Raw genomic sequence first — 22,676 nt, forward strand, 5'->3', positions numbered from 1 at the left:
TGTTCTAAATTCTCCCAGTTCCTAAAACTTCTACTTAAGCTGGGAGGTGGTGGTACACACATTTAAACATGGTACTTGGGAGGCAGAGGCAGGCAGATCTGTGTGAGTTCAAGGCCAGCCTAGTCTAGAGAGTGAGTTCCAGTACAGCCAGAACTGTTACACAGAGAAACCCTATCTCAAAAAACCAATTGATTGGTAGGTAGATGATAGCAATAGATAGATAGATAGATAGATAGATAGATAGATAGATAGACAGACAAAAAGAAAGAATAAAAGTAAAATTTCTACTTGAAACAATGATTAAGCCTGGCACTGTAGAGTGCCTGAACATCAGGCCTCAGAGGGAAAGAATGCTTGCAACAACTCAACTACAGCAGTTAGCACCTCACCGCATGCTTCCAACATGATCTGGGTGGGAGCACATGATCAGGCTAGAACTCTGGCATGCTGCCCAGCACCTCCAAAGCTAGACAGCCTAGAAAACCAAGTTATTATTATTGTTGTTGTGTGTTTCTTTGTTTCTTTCTCTTAGATTTATTGCCTTTACTTGAGGATTGAGGTACAGTTTCTTCAGGATCTAAGGACCCATGCTCAGGAGAATAAGAAGTCAATGCCCCTCCCTGCGTTCCCCTATAACAAACAGGAAACGCTATGGAAAATGACTGTTGTGGAAGTTGGGAGGGGAGTATGAGTGAACAGAGGTCGTAGCACTGAGCACTGGAAGAAAAAAGGCACCAGTGACTTCATTAGAAAGCATTTCTTATTGCTATGGTCTGAATGTGTTGGAAACTTAATCCTAAATGTTAGAGATGGGCCATTTAAAATGGGCTCAGGGCATGTGGGCTCCACCCTCCTGAGTGGATCACTGATGTAACCAAAGGAGTAGACTAGTATACGGGATTAGGCCCTGATAAAAACGTGGAATTCCTTCACTTCTCTTTCCCTTTTCCTTCTGTCATCCACTGTGGGTTGGGACATCAAGAAGGCCCTGGCCAGATATGTTCCCCTCAGCATCAGACTTTCCAGTCTCTAGAATGGGCTACTTTGGTTTCTGTCAACTTGACACAAACTTAGACACACCTGGAAAGCAGAACTTGCCATTGAGAAAATGTTTCATCAGATTGGCCAAGTTTGTAGGGCATTTTCTTGACTAATTATTGCTGTAGGAGGACCCATAGCCCCCTCCCCCACAGCAGGGGGCGCCACCCCTGGGCAGGTGGGCCCGGAGTGTGTAAGGAAGTAGGATGAGCAAACTGTGAAGAACAAGCCATCAAGCATCACCCCTCCATGCCTCTGCTTCAGTTCCTGACTCCAGGTTCCTGCCCTGACTTCCTGCCCTGACTTCCTTCAGTGGCGGACTGTGTTGTGGAAATGTAAACAGAAAAAAACTCTCTCCTCCCCCAAGATGCTTTTGGTCATGGTGGGTTTTGTTTTATTTTTTGTTTTGTTTTGTTTTACGCCAGTAGAAACCACACTAAGACGAGAGCCATTTGACAAACATTTCTTTATAAGTTAGCCAGGTTCCCGTATTGTTTCACAGAACACACTGAGACTCTTCCAGGGAGAAAACAAAGAAAGGAGAAGTGACTCAGACCCACTGAAGAGACTGTTACTCAGAGCGTTAGCTCAAGAAGCAGAGCCAGGACAGGTCCAGCAATGTGGTTCCCAGGCTTTGTGTGGAGTAGAACTAGTCCCCATATCCATTAAACCTCCCTATGAGGCCGGGCGTTGGTGGCGCACACCTTTAATCCCAGCACTCAGGAGGCAGAGGCAGGCGGATCTCTGTGAGTTCGAGGCCAGCCTGGTCAAGCGAGTTCCAGGACAGCCTCCAAGACAATACTGAGAAACCCTGTCTCGAAAAAACAAAAAACAAACAACAACAAAAAACTCCCTATGAGGAAAAACTGAGCCAGCAGCCCATGCCCAACTGAGGCCCATGCGAAGGGAAGCAAGCAGTGGCATGGGAAGTACAGCTTAGAATAAACATTGGAGAAACCAGGACTGCCAATCACATGGGCCTATTGTCTTTGACAGAAGGAAATGAATGATGCCTGATCACCTGGAATGCTGGAGTGGCAAACATGTCAAACAACCTGGTGATCCTTTCTGTTCTATTAGGAGCCAGCCTCCACCTGAATCCCACCAATATCCTGAACCTTGTTCTCACAGAGCACGTCCCTATGAAAGAGGCCCCATGTACTTCCCATCCTCCACCAATAGACTGTCCTTATGCTTATCACAGACCCTTCCTCCAGGCCCCAGGCCTGAGCTCTGTTTATCAGCCAGTAGAGTTCATTCTTATCATAAAGGTCACAGGTGCTTTGCCACTTTGCAAATGATGTAGCCAGCCTTGAAGCTTTGCCATGAGAATTGCCATGTGGAGACTTCACCCCCAACATTCTTCTGTGTCTAAATGTGAAAGGAAAGTAAACCATGAGGTCAGCCTTGGGAGATTTTGACCCAGTGCCTGCACAGACGGTACTGACCTGAGTTTCATTCTTCACCTCACAGTAGATTGTCTCTCCGTGGGTCATGAGGCTTTCAGGGTCCCCAGCAAAGTGGGACAGAAAGGAAAACAACTGAACATCTATCAAAAGAAAAGAGAGTGAGGGGAGAGTGGGGGGTAACAACCAAAATTAAGGATGTATGAAAAAACCTGGAATTTCCTCCTGGTAAAGAGCTTTCGCCACGGCTAGAGATGCCATGCAGACTGGGGATGGGGGTCACCAATGGACTTAGTAGCAGACTGCAATGCCAACCTGCCAGGCAAGGTGTGCCAATGGGCACCATAGAGGCATGACTGTTGTGGGTGTAATCAAGTGCTTTCTGGCTGGATTTGAGACCACAGGAGTAATTTCCTGCCTGCTACTATAAACTTGGTCAAAAGTTCACAGCTTGGAAGGTCAAGAGCTCCATGGAGGAAACCCTACTACTGTTTTACTAAGTATTTCTGTTTATATCCATAGATTAGTGCCATTCTCAAACTCGGTCAGAGCACGTCCATTGGCAGTGGGCAGCAGTTCAAAACTGATCAGATAGCTGAGAATAAGTGATCCCCGCCCAAGGCTCCAGGAACATTATAGAAGGGGGGACAGAAAGAACGTAAGAACCAGAAGATGTCAAGGAGTACTGTCATATGCTCTCTTCTGGATGTGGCATAGTCGTTGCACTCATGAACTCATAGAAGCTATGATTGCTTCAATAAGATTTGTAAATCAAGCCACTCAACTTTCCACCGTGGAGGGGCTCATGAGGCTCCACCCCTCCTGGTAATCCATTGCTGTGGGGAAGGGGAAGTCATCAGGGGTTGTGGCTATGTACTAGTGGATGTGGTAGGTTGCCCATGCTCTAGTGATGGTCCCCTACCCATGCGCATGCAAGCAGCACTAGCTTGACTCAATGGATTTGAGAGGGGGGTTGGGGGGAGGTGTATAGAAAGATGTTGCGGGGATGTGGCTGGAAAGAGTTGGGACAAAATATGATCAAGATACACTGTGTACATCGATGGAATTGTCAAGGGATGCGTAAAATAATTTGAAAAAGAAAAGCGAATGAGAAGGAGACCATGGACTTCTGTAGCACTACCCTCAGACCGCTGAGAGGAGCCACCACCTCCCTACCACTCCTCTTCACAGCAATAAAAGACCACACAGACTTAGGAGTGGCTATCCAGGGTGCATTGTATCAAAGCCGACAGGTAACCAAGTCCTCAGACCCAAGTGTTCAAACGTCTAAACTAAAGAAAGCTGATCCCCTACAAGGTTGTGGGCCACAGGCCAGCTCTGTTCACAGGGTCCACGGCCTTTAGGAACGTGCATGAATAGCCCTCAATGGGAGATACGACTGCCTCAGTGGGGCCTTCTGGAACAGCCATGTAAGCACTAATCAGAGGCCCACACAGCACAGAACCAGGAACTAGCGAGTTTCCGTAGGAAACCGAGAGCCTTCACGGGAAGCTGTTCCAAGAAAGGCCACTTTCTGGGCTGAGTCAAATCATAAAACCATAAAACTGTTCTCTGTTAACCATGAGGAAGTCAATGTCTCCTCAGTGTCCATGTGAGTGAGTGCTCTGTGGGGAGGGGCACTGGAAGCCCTCATGCTGACCCACAGCCCATCAGTCATAGCTTGCCTTAAGCATGTGTTTACCTCAGCTGAAGAAGAAGGACTGGGACTTATGGAGTCAGAAGTCAGAAATTTGTGAGCCCTCTCCTCTGCCCTTTCAGATGTAACTGTTCACTGCCGTCTAAAGAGCTTCAGCTGCTTAGACTTAAGAAGTGAAGTTTAGCTTACCAATATTTTCCCCTCACCTCTCAGCAGAGGCTATGAAATTTAACTGGAAGGCATTTATGATTCCTGATGAAAGGTAGTCATTAAGGATAATTGTGATCATTATCTGGGTTCTATTTTTACTTTTGTCATTTTTTTAATGTATAGATGGTATGCCTGGTCCAGGGAGCTGCACAATTTGCATTTTCCCTCTTCTGCACATACCTCAAGCTCTGTCCTAGCCTACAAGGTGGGTATTTCAAAGTCCCAGGTCTGAAGGCAGCCCAGCTTTTTTGCTTCTGTAGGTAGGGCAAGCAGAAAATTTCATTCCAAATGAATGCACCAATAGCTGGCCGGCTGTGGGTACAATTAGTCACTTTCTCATAATAAGGAGCAAAGGGCTAATTGTTCTGCAAGTGGACAATTGCTGCTGTAATTATTAGCCCCTGCAATTTTTCATCCACACGTAATTGCACGGGCGGATGGGGAGGCTCGGCGGCGGGCTTCGTGCGTGCACTCCACCCCAAGGCTTCTTTCTTTCTCGTGCTTGGGCTCAGGGTTTTTTCCACTGTCTCTGCCACAGTCGGCTGTGCTTTTCCATGATTGTCCTTTTCTATTCTATGAAGTATAAATGCAAAAGCAATTTTGAAAAAGTTCCCCGGAATAATTTAAATCCTGAATCAGCCCTCTAGTTATGTGGTTTCTGTTAAAAAGTAATTTGAGTGTTTGCAAAGGCAGGCTGCTGGCTGGCATTTGAGAATCTTGGAAACAAATGAAAACTCAGGGGCATCCCCTCTCCTCTGATCTCCCGAGGAACCGGGCTCTTCTCGGGAGCATGGGGGCCAGCCTCTCTTGGCAGCTCTACCACAGAACACCGAGTGCTCCCAAATTCATTTCAGGCTTCTGGGATCATGGTGGTGGCAGGAAGTTAGTTCTTAGTTTCTCTGGGCATGGTGGAACATGTTGTCCTTAACCAGCAGCTACCTACAGGTAAAACTAATTGGATTTAGTTTTACAGGTGAAACTTCAGATAAAATGGTTTTGGAGGCAGCTGATGTTTGTCATGAACTCACATCCTGCATCTCCAAACCCTGAACTCAGAGCAGACACCCGGGGCATCCGAGGGAGCACAGGGCAGCTGCCTCCACCTAATTTGCAAAGCTGCTTGAGAACTCCTTGTACCAAAGGGCATCCCACTGCTCTCTTCTTCTGGAGCCTGGCAAGACAAACAAGCTCCCCGACACCCGCGGTGCTGCAGACTTCTCTTTAGAAGAAAAAGCTTTCAGCTTCACGAGCTCTCATCACACCAGAAGTCACAAAGCTTGGTAATGCATGGAAAGGCAAAACTGATCTAGAGGATTTGGGGAGAATCATGCCATTAGGCAACACTTTGACTATTTTTCTGCCTTGTTCTTTCACTGGTTTCAAAGAAAAGTGGAAGTCCCAGGAAGATACAATCTGTACCTGATGAAACTGAGAAGAGGACTTTGGTCTGTGAAGGGAGCATATGTGAGCTCAGATGTACAACACACACACACACACACACACACACACACACACACACACACACACCTGTGTCCTGGCAGCCTCCAAATGACTTCAGCTCTCCCTGTCCCTTTGACCCCTAAGATCTATGACCGGAGCTTCCAGGGGAAAAGGAGAATATCACCAAAATCCTCCTTTTCCTGCTCAAACGGGTAGGCTTGAATTTGCCACATTTGCTTTTGTGAAGACACAAGTCGGCCCAGGGAGAGAGCAAGCGTGCCAACAGCGCTAATAGGAGAGTGCTGATCTGAAGAGCCTTATTTTGTCCCTAATGTTCACCCTCAAAGGAAGTCTGCTTCTTACTAATAATAGAGGATGAGACCAAAACCAGAGTCTATTGATCGTCCCAGTCCAGGGGCCAAGCCTGATGCTTCCTTCCCATCAGGGCACCGCTCTCAGGAAGGCTCCAGCAATCCACCACTTTCCCATTCGCCTGCCTAATGAGCCGGGGTGGGGGTGTCCAACTGAGGGCCAAGTTGACAGTGAATAGTGGTGAAAGAGCTAACATTTATTGGGCTGGGTGCTGGACACTGGTCCAGAGCTTGGTGAGTTAGCACTAGCTCATCAAGTCAAGTGCAATTCACAACAACCCGGTGCCACAGGAGGTGATCACATAAGGTTATGAAAACTGATGGCTGGGTTAAAAGTTGCCCAAGACCACACAGCTAGGAAAGGGTGCGCTCTGGAGACGCTGCCTGTGTGTAATGCTGGCCCTGTATCGTGGCTGTTACAGGACTGAAGATGTCATGGACTGATGCATGCCTTCAATTAGTGTCAAAAACGCATAGTAGAGAGGAAGAGCTATCCTCCTATTCCCAAAAATGCAGCTCCCTGGGAGGCCCCTTCCATCACTCAGTGTATGTGTGATCTCTCTTGAATTCTGATTTATAAATCAGATGTGATTTTTAACAGCATATTTGTGGGCCTTTATCCAGCACAGTGTCTTCCTTCTTCACTTGGTGGACCCTAAATACATTTGCAGTATGGCACTGTGCTAGAGGGATGAGCTCATGATCAAGTGTCTGTCACACAGCACAACACATCAGATGTATAGCCAGCAATGCATGCCCAAATGTGTCACCTCACCTCAGTGCTGGCTGTTAATCTTCTATGAGTTACACAATGTCATGGGACAAGTAGACAGTGCTACACAAATGTCACTGTCTCAATTTCACTCTCCATATACTACTATAGAACAATGATTTTACATGGAATACTTTTATTATTTTAAAACAAGTTTTCAGAGGCCATTTGGGCTTTGCAAAAATTAGATGACCACTAGTTTGTTGTTATATTTGTTTGTCCGTTAAATGAAAGCAGTAACAACAGGAACAAAAACTCTCAGGCATTCATTTTAATATACTCAGTAGGATCTCTATAGATAATGATCAGAAAAAAATAAAAATTGACAAGAATTCTAATATGAAGACCAGGAGGCTGTGCAAGGGTCCAGTGTTTCCCTAGCCTTGTATCTGTGTTGTGACCTTCCTCCTGAAGTCAGCAAACCCCACTGTTTCAGCTGACACCTGCTGGCCTCGTTCCCTTCCTAGAATGCCATAAACAGCCTTCTCCTCAACCAGCACAAAGCAGCGGCAACTGGGCGGATTCACAGAACATCTTCATTTGTAAGAACGGGTTAGACTGAGTGTGGTTTTTAGACCAAGGGTGATTTCCTCCGTGTAAGAGATGAGAGCAGGCTGGAAACCATCTATGCATTACCAGCCTCTAGCCTCCAAGTCTTCTCACAGCTAATAGTGTTTCTCTTCATAGTAATTAACTCAAGAAGAAGCCAGCCATCTGCCTGGAGCTTAACCTTCACTGGCTTCCAAGTAAAAACAAAAGGAAAAGAATCCACCATTTGGCGAATAGCCCAGTCACCATTCCCTGCCAGGAGTGCTCTCAACAGGTGCTGGTGCAGTTGGAGACCTGAAGACATCAATTCAGAGATGCCAACGCTATTTCTCCTTTGCCTCCAGCTTCCTGGTCCAGAGATGATTGTATTTAACCAGTGGCCTACAGATCATAGAGGAGTATTTCTTCTCCTCTTCAAGCAAAGGAAAGCACACCGTCCAGGCTTATTTTTTAGGCAATTTCTAACAGTGCTTTAATTAAGTGTTAACCTTTCTGTGAATAATTATAAATTGAATTAGATCATAAACGTCAACCAACGACATTTAAGACCCGAGCTGAACTTATGCAATGTTTCCAATAATAAGTGTGTCTATTTAAGATGTCATTTAAAAGTTCAAAACCTTGATTTGTGGGTGCCACCAAAGAGAACAGGTGGAGCCCACACACTGGGGTCTTTGGAAGGAATTTCCAGAGAGGTGAAATGCTTTATCAGAATTGAAACTTACTTGTGGCCTGAAGGTTCAGGGTTTTCATTCCCACCTCTCGGATGCATGGGGGAAAGTTCAGCGACACATGTGTTTACAGTCGGACTGTCAATTTTACAGTCACAAGCTGGAATGCCTTTGCTCCTTCTTAACAAGATAATCCCCTGACAGACATCCCTCACCCAGGAGTGATGATCTCGCTGTCTCCAGTCTCCCAGAGTCCTTTCCATCTACTTACTGGAAAGAAATGGCTTTCACTTTGTCTGCCTGACAGACGCCATAAAGCACATTTGTCACCCCTGAAGTCAGGTCATCGATAACTTCTGCGGAAAAGAGTTGGTAATGATCTACTGGTATAAAATTGTCTTTTAAAACATGAGACAAATGTGAACCTCTCCACGCTGTCAGCGGCCTCAATCAAGGTTGCTCCGTGGGCTCTGGCAGCCCCCATGGCAGGACATTCCCTGGCGTGTGCACCTTGGAGCCTACTGCTCTTCCAAAGTCTCTTTCTGTGTTCTAGGCAGTAAAAGTGCCCCCACGATGAGCTTGCCACACCTTAACCCCCAGCAGGCCCGACAGCCCTGGAGCCTGTCTCACTCTGCAAATCTGCTGACATGGATGAATGAATGACTCACCTCACTCTAGGGATGGCAATCATATTGTTTCTTTAATTCTCAAGAAGTAAAAAGAAGCGGTGACAAAGAGGAAGTCCCAGCTTGAGCTGGATATTGTTGTCACACAGTTCCAATCCACACTGAAGTTTTGCCTTCCAAGATTTACTTTCGTTTTAATTTCATTGATGTGTGTCTGTGTAGGAGTATGCACACATGAGCGACAATGTCTGTGGAAGCCAAAAGAGGGCATCAGATCCTCTGGAGCCAGAGTTACAGGGTCTGTGAGCTATCTGGCATGGTTCCCGGAACTGGTTCTGCTCCATCAATAAGCACTCTTAACCATTGGACCACCTTCCCCATCATTGCAAGTTCTGACTTTTAAAAGCAGAGCCTCAGTCCACAGCCCAGGCGATTCTTGAACTCACTGCCCTCCTGATGCAGTCTCCTGGGTGTGCAACTACAGACTGCAACACCACACCTATCTGGAAAGTCATATTAACTAAAGAAACAAAAGTTTTTAACATGTGTTTGAGGTGTGTGTGTGTGTGCATGTGCACACATATGGGGTACACATGTCACAGTGCACATGTGGAGGTCAGAGGATAACCTTTGGTAATTAATTCTCTCCTTCCACCATGTGGGGTTCAGGCTTGAAGGTCATTTTCCTGACCCCAAATGGGCCTGTGAGCTGGGCCATTTCCTCTAGTCCAGCCTAGGTTCCAGGCAGGACTGCTTCTGGCTTTCTGGATGTTTCCCCCAGTGGCTAATTCCAAAAGGAGACCTCTTTCCTCTGAACCAAAACTCTCGCAGAGCTTAGCATGTGCTGAAGTGGCTTTTTCTGTATGTGCTCTCCATCAGGCATCGATGAGGATGTGGTTCCCATCTCCCACAACATGCACCTGTGAGACCACATACAGGTATTTAGGGCATTGTTCTCTGTGCTGGAGTCACACACTGGACATGCCAAACTGGTCCATCCTTTAAAAGCTTGTCCACTGAGATTTCAGGATTCATGAGTTCACAAAGATCCAGAACTAGAGCAAGTGATCTGGAACCATGTGCTGTCCAGCCAGCAGAGCACAGCTAGACTGAGGGGGAAGCCTTCCATCAGTGCCAGTGGTACTCTGCACCTATGGGGGAACTGCAGGTGGTACATTATACCTACAGGAGACCTGCACGGGGTACATTATACCTACAGGGGTCCTGCACGGGATACATTATACCTACAGGGGACCTGTACATGGTACATTATACATATAGGAGACCTGCACATGGTACATTATACCTACAGGGGACCTGCACATGGTACATTATACCTACAGGGGACCTGTACATGGTACATTATACATATAGGAGACCTGCACATGGTACATTATACCTACAGGGGACCTGCATGGTGTACATTATACCTACAGGGGACCTGTACATGGTACATTATACCTACAGGGGACCTGCATGGTGTACATTATACCTACAGGGGACCTGCATGGTGTACATTATACCCACAGGGGACCTGTACATGGTACATTATACCTACAGGGGACCTGCATGGTGTACATTATACCTACAGGGGACCTGCACATGGTACATTATACCCACAGGGGACCTGTACATGGTACATTATACCTACAGGGGACCTGCATGGTGTACATTATACCTACAGGGGACCTGCACATGGTACATTATACCCACAGGGGACCTGTACATGGTACATTATACCTACAGGGGACCTGCACGGGGTACATTATACCCACAGGAGACCTGCACGTGATACTCTGTACCTACAGGAGACCTGCACACTGTCAACAGTGCAGTTGGCAGAGGAAAGGATCACAGGGCGTATGGCCAGCATTTGCAACCTGTACCCTGAAGGAACACAGGAAACCGAGTCGCATCTGAGATTCCGCCCACCGACTAGCCCCAGTAACCACATCATTGAAAACCAGACCCAGTGGAAAGAGCAGGAAATCCCTGCAGAGAAGCCCCTGAGTGAGACTCCTATGAGCCTGGGAAGCAATGTTATCAGACCACTTCCTATATCCTATTGGCCACTGAACCCTCTCCCTCCTCCAGGTCTATCCCTCCCTCACATAATAGTCTCTGTCAATCTAGCAGGCCAGTGCAATCTTCTTTTTTTCATTTTCTTTTTCTTCAGTAAATGGGATAACAAAATGACCGGACTGTTCTCAGAAGATGGAATACAAATGACTAATAAAGACATGAAAAAATGTTCAGCCACACCAGCCTCAGAGAAATGCAAATTAAAACTTCTCAGAGATCCCAGCTCGCCACAGTCAGAAAGGCAGTTATGAAGAAAACAAATAATAACAAATGCTGGAGAGGATGTGGGCAAAATCAGCCCGATACACTGCTGGTGGGGATGCAAACCGGTCCAGCCAGGACTGAAGGTTCTCAAGACATGGGAAACAGATCTACAGCGTATGACCCAGCCGTAAACTTCAGGGTGTTTATCCAAAGGAGTTCAAGAGAACGTAATCGTAAAGACACGGGGAGTGCGCTCTCTGGCACACTGCTCGGCCTGCTCCTGATATTCGCGCTGTACCTGCTGTCCACGAGGCCGAGGAGCCCCAAGGCCGGTCACTGGGGTTCCCCTCAGATCTAGTCCAGCTGCAGACGCTCCCCGAGGTCCTTCGAGAGTACGGGAAGGAGCACCAGGCCTGTGTGTTCCTGCCCTTCTGCAGTGCCTACCTCTACAAACAGGGCTTTGCCTGGCTCCAGTTTCCTGAATGTTTTGGCTGGTGCTTTGTCTTGGCCATGGCTGGGACTTTTGCTGTGCTGTGTGCTGACGTTAGTGGGTGTCGCCTGCTGCTACCTGTTTCCCAAGTTCGGCGAACAGCCCTTGGTCTCCTACTTTCCTGGTAAAGTGGCCCAGCTGCAGGGGAAGGCGGAGGAGAACAGAAGCAGCCTGCTCTTTTTCCTGCTGTTTCTCAGACTCTTCCCCATGGCACCAAACTGATTCTTGAACCTCCCCATCGTGCAGGTTTTCTTCTCAGTGCTGATGGGTTTGATCCCATACAATTTCGTCTGTGTGCAGACAGGTTCCGTCCTGTCCACGCTCCCTTCTCTGAATGCTCTCTGCGCCTGGGAAACTGGTTGCTTCGGTTCCTGGAACCCTCATCAAGAAATCTAGCTAGAAGCACCTGGCGCTGAGTGACACAAGCAACACGAGTCGTCTAGATGGCAGGAAGGGTGCGTGATAAAGGTTCCATGTTTACACAGCCCTGGATTCTGCTGCTGATCTGTGTGATAGGCACGGTCCTTTTATTGTCCTCACAGTGTTTTAACTGCCCTCAAAAGGTGATCTAAGCGGCCGTCTAGCGTGCACAGAGGCAGATTAGAAGGGTACTCTGTTTGAGGGTTCAGTCCTGTCCAGGGTTCTGTGAAGTGGACTGCTTTCTAGAAAATCTTATTCTGGTTCTATCCAATGGCAGAGGACTCGATCTGTTGGGCTTGCCCCTTGCCAGCCCCTGAGATGTCCTGGGAGAAGATGGTGGTGCCCTTTTCCACAGGTACTCCTGGTAAGTCCCTGTTCACACCAGACAGGACTGTAGCCCCTGCTAGTCTCTTGAAGAGGGTCTTCTCTACCTTTTTGCTGATGATCTACATACCTGTAAGCCAAGGGACACAAGAGACGCAAGCTTACACACACAGCTTGAGTGCAATGTTTCCAGTAACACCCCTGTTCACGCACTGATATTTCTGTGTCTAAGCTCCTCGTGTTGTTGCATGTCTTGAGAATGAAGCTGAATGAAACATAATTAAATATGAATGGAGCAAAAAAGAATAAAGACAGTTGCACAGCACTGTCCACTGCAGTACTAGTCACTATAGAAGTTACAGAACCAACCTAACTGTCTGCCAAGAGAAACATGGGTAAGGGTGTGAGTGTGAGTGTGTGTGAGAGAGTGTGTGTGTGAGAGAGAGTGTGTGAGTGTGTGTGTGTGAGAGAAAGAGCATGTGTGTGTGGTGTGTGTGCATGAGAGAGTGTGTGTGAGAGAGAGAGTGAGTGTGTGTGTGAGAGAGAGAGAGTGTGTGTGTGAGTATGTTTGAGAGTGTGTGAGTGTGTGTGTGAGAATATGTGTGGGAGTGTGTGTGAGAGAGTGTGAGAGTGTTGTATAAGAATGTGTGTGTGAGAGAGAGACAGAGTGTGTGTGTGAGACAGATAGTGTGTGTGTGTGAGAGACAGTGTATGTGTGTGTATGAGTGTGAGATTTTGCAGCCACAAAGAGAATGAAGCTATGCAGAAAAGTAAATGGATACATTTTAAAGAATCATATTAAGCAAACTAGGTCAATTACAGAAATATAAATAATGTATGTTTTCCTTCATTTATTGTTCTCAGATTTTACATAGATACATAAAATCACACACACACACACACACATATATATATGTAGAATTAAAACTATCAAAGTGGACAGAGGGGGTCAATAGAAAGAGGGACAGGTTAGTGAGGTATAAAGAATATACTCAGCATACAATATGTACAACTGTGAAAGCTTGAGGAAAAATTTTAATTTAACTGAATTTCAAAAAGAAAGATGAAAGATACTCAATTACTTGTCAGTATCAACTGTGCCATTCTTTTCTATTTTATGTGTAAAGGGTCAATGAAATTTATACAAACAAGAAAAAAACCCAGGGTGGGGGGAAATAAATGAACTCCTGGCCCAGTCCAGGGTGAACAGAATCCAACAGGGAACTCCCATCAACACACTCACCACACCCCTTCCTTATGCACCCCTTAGCCTCGGTACTCCCTAGAAGGAAGACAAGCCATGAGGGCAGAACGCTGGGGTGCATCCGCACATTGCTGTCTGTGTAGCATGCTGTCTAAGAAGTGTCCAGTAGCTATTTGCTGGCTTGGGGTGGGCTTCACAGGCTGCCACAGTGGAGGAACAAAAGAGCACCAGGCAGCCTCTCCAGACAACCTTCCCAGCTAGCTTATCATCTATTGTCTCTCAGCTCCTCACATCTCTTGTGTTTCTCTGGTAATATCTTCCAATACCACTTATCAGCTCCGCCCGGTGCCTTTCAGTCTTCTAAACACAAATCTGCACATGAAGTCTCTACCTTCATTCCAGAATGTTCTATGAGTATCCCAATGAACAAAACAGACAAAACTCTCTGTCCTGGAGGATTGCAGTCTAGATGGTACATAGATGAGCAAGGATAACGGGTAAAATACGGGCAAGCAGAATGTTCTTGAACACCCTTCTGAGGGTCCTGATTGTTTCTGGATAAGATTCCAGTCTTTATACCCTGGAGCCAAGGGTCCTTTTGTGTCAACTTTTCCAGCTCAGTGGAGCTGGCCACAGGCAATCCACATCCCAGGCAAAGCAGATGCTGAGGTCTGTGTGCACTGCTTGAGGTGGCTGTGCCTGCCCTGCGGTCCTGTCCACCCTGGCTCCCATTGCCCTCCCACCTGGACTTCGCCAGTCTTACCTGCTCAACACCAAGGCAAGGCTTCATATTGTCTACTGACCGTTTCCCTCTGGGCTTCGTCCCGCCATTCACCCATCGTTCAGCCAGGAGGCATTCTTCTTAATGGACACTTTCCCCTGTGGGATTACAAGTACCTGCTGTCTTGGAAGGCCTCCGATATTCATAGCTCTGAGTGCCTAACCAATCACAGGCTACCACAACATATTTGCCAAGAAAATGAATGGTGAAGGGACAGGTGGAAGATGCTTTAACTCGTCTTCTGCTGCTATCACATTAGAATGGTTTCTAAAAAACAAAACCTCATCTGAGTCCCTCCCACTGGGAGTCATGCATAAGCAGCTCGACCATCCCTGACTCCATCCCCAGATCTGGCACACAAGCCCTCCACAGACCCAATCCAGTGGCCAAGCCATTGGCTCGATTGTAGATGCCCCCACCCCCACCCAGGGACTCCAAGAGCCACTCTGATCTGGACTCGTTCCCCACAGAAGGGGTCACCTTTGACCTCACGGGGCTTCAGTTTGGGAAAACACAAGTAAATGGGAACAGGAGATGAAGAGGGCTCTCTGAGGACCGGGAAAAGCACCCCCCAGAGAAGCTGGACAGCCAGTCAACTTTCCCTATGTCCAAGCTATGACCTAGCCCCATGCAGGTCTGGAGTTGCTGGACTGCTCAGCAGAGGCCTGCACAGAGGCTAGGAGTGGAGGAAGTGAGGGATGCTTGCCTAACCCCGCCCTAGCACCAGGTGGCGTCCAGCCCCCGGGTAGAGATTCTTTTCTATTCATACAGCAATGCAGCATGCTCTGGTAGACAGCTCTGGGGCTCCCTCAGGGACACCTGCATGATTGAGATGATTGATGAAACGAATTCATCCCTTCTTGGGACACCATGTTAAAATGAGGTACATTCAGGTCTGGGCTTGGTACCAACTCTGTCTCAGGAAAACCATAGCCGTAGCTGATGAGTTGGGGAGAGTGTAGCACAAAGTGTTGTGCTCCTTAATCCACAGGGTAAACGCCTCCTAATATCAGCTCAAAGACTGGGCATCAGGACTCTGCCTTCACTCAAAGACTAAAGTGACAGACAGGAACCCTGAAGGCAGAATAGAGGTCCCAAGTCCCGATGTGATACCTTGTGCTGCCCATTCCCACCCATAAGCATAAGAATCCCTCTTTCCCATTAACCAGCCGTCTCCCAGGGTGCAGGGAATAATATCCTCCCAGTGGCTGCTCCACGGGGACGGCATATAAGAACCATCCAAAGTGCAAGGGGATTGACCCTGCTCCGCAGCGTGCTTTCGGCTTAATAGGAACAGCTGGTCAGTGAAGTGTTTGCCAGCAATTTAACAAGCCTCAAGCAGCAAGAGGCGGCTGCCGATAAATCAAAAGGGAGCGTCTAGCTAAATGAGGTTTAATTTAAATTCCCATCTCGAACTCAGAGAAGAGCTTATTGTGCCGCCTGCTTGTATTAGCACCAGCAAGGCCTCGCAACCTGGCATCCATGCTGACCCCCCAGCCCAGCCCCCTCTCACCAGGCGGCGCCCCCCCCCTCCCCAGGGGTGAGCTATCAAAGCCAGCCACCCTGCTGGTAGGAGTTGGAGAAGCAAAGGAAGAGACAAGATGTCATTTCTTCTCAAAAGAAATAAGAAAACAAAAGGCTCCGTGTGGATGCTGTGAGCTCCCCTTCATGTCCCCAGCACACCCAAGGGTGCTACAGAGGGCCGAAGGCCAGTACTCGAGCATAGGTGACCCCTCGAAAATGTCACCAGGCAGCCTGCTGTGGTGACACCCTAAGAACACAAGATCTGCTTTCTTCACAGGAAACTGGACAGACTTCACCACCCACACACAAGTGGAGGGCTAAAATACAGTCTTCCTCCCAGGCTGCCCTGCCTTCCAACAGCTGGCATTTTCCCGTGCAAACACTGACCCTGAGTGGATATGCAGCATTCTGCTTTTAAATCGGGGCTCCTGGACTTTCATCAGGGATGAGTACGAGCTTAATCATCCCCAGGGCAGACGCGCAACGACTGGCACAGGAAGTTAAACTGCTACAGCTTCCGGTGAGTCCTTCAGCAAGCGGGGTCTTAGTCTCCCTTCTCCCAGTTCTCATCTCACTGGGACCAGCAGTAGCTTCTGGATGGGCAAGGGCCCCAGAGTTACCAGGACCCACTGGATAGGGAGATTAACTCAGAAAACTGCCCATGAGGATGGCGGGAGGGCGGGGCGGGACGGGTGAGACGGGGTGGAGCGGGGCATTCCAGCTGATATCCAATGTCGGTCTTAAAGCTCACATCTGGTCAATCACCACTCCTAAGGGATTACTGTTATGACACCTGGGACAGAAGTATAGAGTGGCTGACACAGGCCTGCATCCTGATGGCAAATGACATCAGTGGCCTCCATGAATATTTCCTAAAAACCAGAAAAAATAAAAAAGATAAAATCTTGCCTCCAGAACCAAAGGATGAACAATAAGAAGGAAGCGAATACAGAACATGCAGCTCTGTGGGGGTCCCCAGAGGAGAGGTTTCAGAGAAATGAGGAGCACAAGGTCTGCATTCTGATGGTGGGGGTGGCCCTGACGCCTGGGAGAGCTTAAACATACAAAACACCAATGCATAGCAAGTAAGTTGGGTTTCTTTTCCCCACACTGTATGTCTATACTAAGTGAACACGTACTGATGGTCAGTATTAGCCACTGAGCTCCATCCCTTGTTCCAGTGGAGCCAGCAAGGAGAGGCTGACAGGGACCTAGCTAGAGTCCTCATGCTTGGGACAGCCTCAGATTCTTTCAGATATCTGGGGTGTGGATGTGTTAGTTTGAAGGGCTCTCAAATGCTAGTTGAGGAACTGGATAAATTTAATGACCCAAAGTGAGGCAGGGGAAGGCCGCTAGCCAGTGTCTAGCACACCTGACCAGGAGCACCTCCAGCTTGCACACAGAGATAGTCAGAAATTGGTTCTGTTTTTGTGTTTTATACTTTGACTGGAGCAGAATTCTGTAATGAGAAGAAACACAGAAGAGGACTCCAGCTGAAATGAAGATGGAATTGAAAACCCAACAACTCAACTAGAAAACTCAAAGGAAAGCCTCAAAAGTAGAATGAATCAAGCAGAAGATAAAGTAATGGATCTGAACCAAAGTTTGCAATGAATATGAAAAAAATTTTAAAACACAGGAAAGGAATACTCGGGAAATGTGGGGCACTGTGAAAAAGTCAAACCTTTGAATTATAGGTATAGATGAGGGAGAAAAACCCCAAGTCAACAAGATCATAGAAGAAAATGTTCCTGAACTAAAGATACATGAATACAGACACAAGAAGCATACAGAACAAAAATAGACGAGACCAGAAAAGAAAATACCCACAGTATATCATAGTTAAAACAGTAAGTATGGTGGTTTGGATAAGAATGGCACCAATAGGTTCATATATTTGAATGGTTAATCATTAGGAAGTGGCACTGTCTGAAAAGGTTAGGAGGTGTGACCTTCTTGGAAGAAGTATGTGATTGGGATGGGCTTTGGAGTTTCAATAGCCCATGTCAAACCCAGAATATCTCTCTCTCTTCCTCTCTGTCTCTGTCTCTCTGTCTCTGTTTCTCTCTCTCTGTCTCTGTCTCTGTCTCTCTCTCTTCCTCTCTGTCTCTCTGTCTCTCTCTGTCTCTCTCTGTCTCTCTCTCTCTGCTATTTCTCCAGCACCATGATTACCAGCTACCATGCTCCCCAACATTAAGATAATAGACATTGTAAGCAAACTCCAAATTAAGTGCTTTATTTTATGAGTTGCCATAATCATGGTGTCTCTTCATAGCAATAGAACACTGACTAAGACAGAAGTTGGTACCAGGAGTGGGATTTTGCTGTGACAGACCTGACCAGGCTGCTGGTTGACAGAATGTGGACTTTGGAACTGTGGATTAAGAAAGCAATCGAATGCTTTAAGCATGAGTCATGTTAGTAAAGACATGGAAGACAGTGGAGCTGAGAGCAATGTAGATTATGATAACTTGGCTCAAGAAGTTTCAGAGGAGAAGAATGTTAGTAAGTGGCCTAGAGACCATTCTTGTAGTATTTTGGCAAAGAGTGTGGCTGCTTTTGCACTTGTCCTAAAAATCTGCCTGAGGGTAAATTGAAAAGTTTTGAATTAATGATGTTGGCAGGGGAGAACTCAAGACAGCCTGGCATTGACTGTGTCACATGGTTATTAGTGGCCACTCTTATGCATATCTCTAAAAGAGCAAGTAGAGTAAGAAAAACACAAAATGTATAGTTTGAAGAAAAAAGGAGCAATAAGAAATGTAATGTTGGAGCCCCAAGTCCAGTCAAGATGATAAGTTTAAAGAAAATCCTGATGCTAAGTGAAATAAAGGGAGTGGTGACCTCAAGGCAAGACTACACACAATTAAGCTTCCAACTTGTGAAAAGATACTAAAGAAAAGCCTAAGAAGTAAAAGAAATCATCAAAAACAAATGTATTTGAAAGAGGGAGCCACGTTCCAGCCTCATCCAGTAACAGAACTTGGCAGTTTCAATCATGTGGTTCTGGCTTTAGAATCAAGAAATACAAGGAAAAGGTTGTAGAGGCCAGGCATATCCCAGGTATGTCCTTATGTACAGGCCCAGAGGGACTGTTGCATGAAGCTGTAAAGGTGTAGCCTGGATTTCATGGAAGGACCTAAAATGTTGGAAAATCTAGAGTGATGGGATACCTGCCAAGCACTTTGCAGACAGGGTATGTAGCCACCCTTAGAGAAAGAAGTGTGTTCCAGTCAACAAATCTCAAAGGTGTTGGAGCTCTGAAGAGCATTTTGACATAAGACATGGACATGCAGAGTTTGGAGTTTTCCCTGTTGGTTTTCAGTCTTGCTTTGGTCAAGTATGCTCCCTTTCCTCAATTTTTGAATGATAATGTATATTCTGTGCCATTGGAGTATGTGATCTGCTTTTTAATTTTGATTTTTTATGTAGGATTACAGTTAAGAGATTGCTATGAGTCTCAGTAAAGACTTTTACTGTTGGACTTTTGAATAGTGTTTAGACTTTGATAGACTATGGGGACTTTTGAAGTTTGACTGAATGCATTTTTGCACTATGATATGGCTACAAGCTTAAGGAGACAAGGGAGTAGAATGTGGTGGGTTGAATAAGTATGGGCACCTTAGTTTCATCTATTTGAATGCTTAGCCATCTGGGAGTGTCACTATTTGAAAAAAATTAAGAGACATGGCCTTATTGGAAGAAGCGTGCCACTGGGAGTAGGCTTTAAAGTTTCAAAAGTCCATGCCAACCCTCCTTCCCCCACCTTTTTTCACCTCCAGATCAGGATATAGCTCTCAGCTACTTCTCCAGCAACATGCCTGACTGCCACCCTGCTCTTCGCCATGATGATAATGGACTAAACCTCTGAAACTATAAGCAAGTCCCTAATTAAATGCTTTCTTTTACAAGAATTGCCTTGGTCACAATGTCTCTTCACACCAATAGTAACCCTAACTAAGACACTAACTATAAATAACAAAGAAAGTGCATTGAAAGCTACAAGAGAGAAAAACACAAGTCCATAAATAAAGGAAAACCCATCAGAAGAACAGTTGATTTCTCAATGGAAACTTTGAAAACCAGAAGATTGGAGGATGCATTCCAAGTTCTAAAAGATTATGATGACCAACCTAAAATAAAATACCCAGAAAAACTATTTGCCATATTTAAAGGAGAAAGAAAAAATTTACTATATAAAAAACTCAAAATTTTTATATCAAACAAAAAATGTATCAAACAAACTGAACCAAAAGAAAACATAGGAAACATTATTTCAGGCTGAGAAGATGACCGAGCATAGCAGAGATAGTGTGGAAAGAATTTTGAAGTCATAATCACTAAAACAAACTACCACAGAGAATACAAACAACAAAAGAAAAATACGACAACAAAGTAACTACAATCAACACACACATTTCAATAGCTACTTTAAATATCAATGTCCTCAATTCTCCAATTGAAAGACACAGGTTGACTGAATGGATCAATAAACAAAATATATCTGTTGCCCACAAGAAACACATCTTAGCTTTAAAATAGGTAGCCCTTAGAGTGAAGGGATGGACAAAACTATTCCAACCAAATGGGACAAGGAAGTAAGCAGACGTAGCTATCCTAATATCTGACCAAATAGACTTCGAACTAAAATTAATCAGAAGATATAAAGAAGGAAACTTCATCCTTATCAAGGGAGCAGTTAACCAAGAAGTTACTGTCCTAAACATGCATGTACCAAACTCTGAGGTGACCAATTTCATTTAAAAAAAATCTACTTGATTTAAAGACACAGATTAGCATCAATCCATTAATAGTAGGTGATTTTGATACTCTACATCCTCCAGTAAACAGGTCATCCAGGAAAAAAAAAGCAAGTGGAGAAATATCAGAATTAATTGACATCATACATCAAATATACTTAACATATATCTATGGAATATTCCACCTAAACACCAAATAATATACCTTCCGTTCAGAAGTACATGGACGTTTTTCTAAAGAAGACCATATCCTGGGATACAAAACAAATCTTTACAAATTCAAAAAAGAAAATTGAAGGCACTCCTTGTTCCCTGTCTGACCACAATGCAATAAAAATTAAAATTAGAAGCAAACAAATTTCTAGTAAATACACAAACTTGTGGAGATTAAATAATTCCTTACTGAATGATGAATGGATCCAAAAAGAAAACAAGAAAGACATAAAGAATTACCTGGAAGTAAATGAAAAAAGAAACACAGCACAACAAAACCTCTGTAACACACTGAAAGTCATCTTACAAAATTCATAGTTCTAAGTGAGTACCTATATTTAAAACCCAGAAAGAACCCAAATAAATGACTTAGTGATGCAACTCAAAAAGTTGGGAAAACTAAATACAAACCCAGTCAAAGCAAGAAATAATATTATCAGAGTAGAAATCTGAAATACAGAGAAAACAATACAAAAATTTAACAAATCTAAGAGTAGGAACTTTGGGAATATAAACCAGACACACAGACCCTTGGCCCAACAAACCAAGAAAAAAGAGACTACCCAAATTAACAGAATCAGAAACAAACAGGGAAGCATTACAACAGACACCAAAGAAATTAAGAATACGTTAAGGAGGGCTTTACCCTTACTCTATTTAGCTGGAAAACCAAAAAGAAATCAGTAGATTTCTAGATTCAACTAAACCACCAAAATGTAATAAATAGGAAATCAGCAACCCAAACAGACCCACAACAAATGAGGAGTTTGAAATAGTAATGAAAAGCTTTCTGGCCAAAAAGAGGTAATTCTACAAAAGAAAATCTATAGTCAATCCTTCCTAAACTATTCAAAAACTTAGAAGCAAAAGAAGTACTTCCAAATTCCTTCTACAAAGCCAGTGTCACTCTAATACCAAAACCAACTATAGACCCAACAACAACCTCACATCAATTTCCATGATGAACATAGACTCAACAGAATACAAACATACATAAAAAATATTATATACCATGACCAGGTTGGCTTTACCCCTGAAATGCAGGCATGATTCAACATACACAAGTTAATAAGTGTAATAAACCACATAAATGGATGAAGAGAAAAATCACAAGATCATCTCAATAGGTACAGAAAAAGCCAGTGACAAGATCCAACATGACTCATGATAAAAGCTCTAGCAAATATAGGGCTAGAGGGAACATACCTCAACATAAAAAAGCTTTTGAGAAACCCACAGCCATCATCATCCTAAATGGAGAAGAGCTTGACACAATCTCACTGAAGTCAGGAACAAAACAGGGATATCCACTATCCTCACTCCTTTTCAACATTGTGCTAGAAGTTTACTAAAGGGATACAGATAAGGAAAGAAGACAAACTATCCCTGTGTGCAGATGATACATTATACATTAGAGACAAAATAATTCTACCAGAAAACTTGTAGAAATTATAAACAAATTCAGCAATGTATCAGGATACCAAATTAACTTGCACAAATCAATAATTTGTCTAGATACCAACAACAACCATACAAAGAAGGAGATCATGGACACACTTCCATTCACAATAGACTCAGAATATCTAGGAATAAACATAGCCAAGGAAATGAAGGATCTCTACAACGAAAACTTTAAACCTCTGAAGAAAGAAATAAAGATTCTAGGAAATGGAAAGAAATTCCATGCAGACCAATGGGCAAAAACCAAAGACCCAAATGTGAGCACTTATTATTTGACAAAGATACCAAAAACATAAACTGAAGGGGGATGAAGAACCTCCAACAAATGCTATGCAGATGAATGAAATCAGTTTCATCTCTCACCTTGCACAAAATCTAACTCCAAATGGACCAAGGACCTAAAATTGCGAAACCTGAAATACTGAAAGTGCTAGAAGAAAACATACGCAGGACCATTCATGACACAGGTGTAG

The 22,676-nt window shown here is 45.0% G+C and overlaps 1 long non-coding RNA gene and 1 pseudogene across 1 annotated transcript; both read left to right on the plus strand.

Moving 5' to 3' along the window:
* Positions 1-10,988: 10,988 nt before the first annotated feature.
* On the plus strand, positions 10,989-11,979 carry LOC121138910 (annotated as a pseudogene).
* Positions 11,980-15,795: 3,816 nt separating this feature from the next.
* On the plus strand, positions 15,796-19,677 carry LOC121137744. Its single transcript, XR_005875053.1, has 2 exons — positions 15,796-16,289; positions 19,552-19,677. It is a non-coding gene; the product is annotated as an uncharacterized LOC121137744 (long non-coding RNA).
* The last annotated feature ends 2,999 nt before the right edge of the window (positions 19,678-22,676 follow it).

The sequence above is a fragment of the Mesocricetus auratus genome, unplaced genomic scaffold, assembly GCF_017639785.1.
Source record: "Mesocricetus auratus isolate SY011 unplaced genomic scaffold, BCM_Maur_2.0 Super-Scaffold_6730, whole genome shotgun sequence".
Lineage (NCBI taxonomy): Eukaryota > Metazoa > Chordata > Mammalia > Rodentia > Cricetidae > Mesocricetus > Mesocricetus auratus.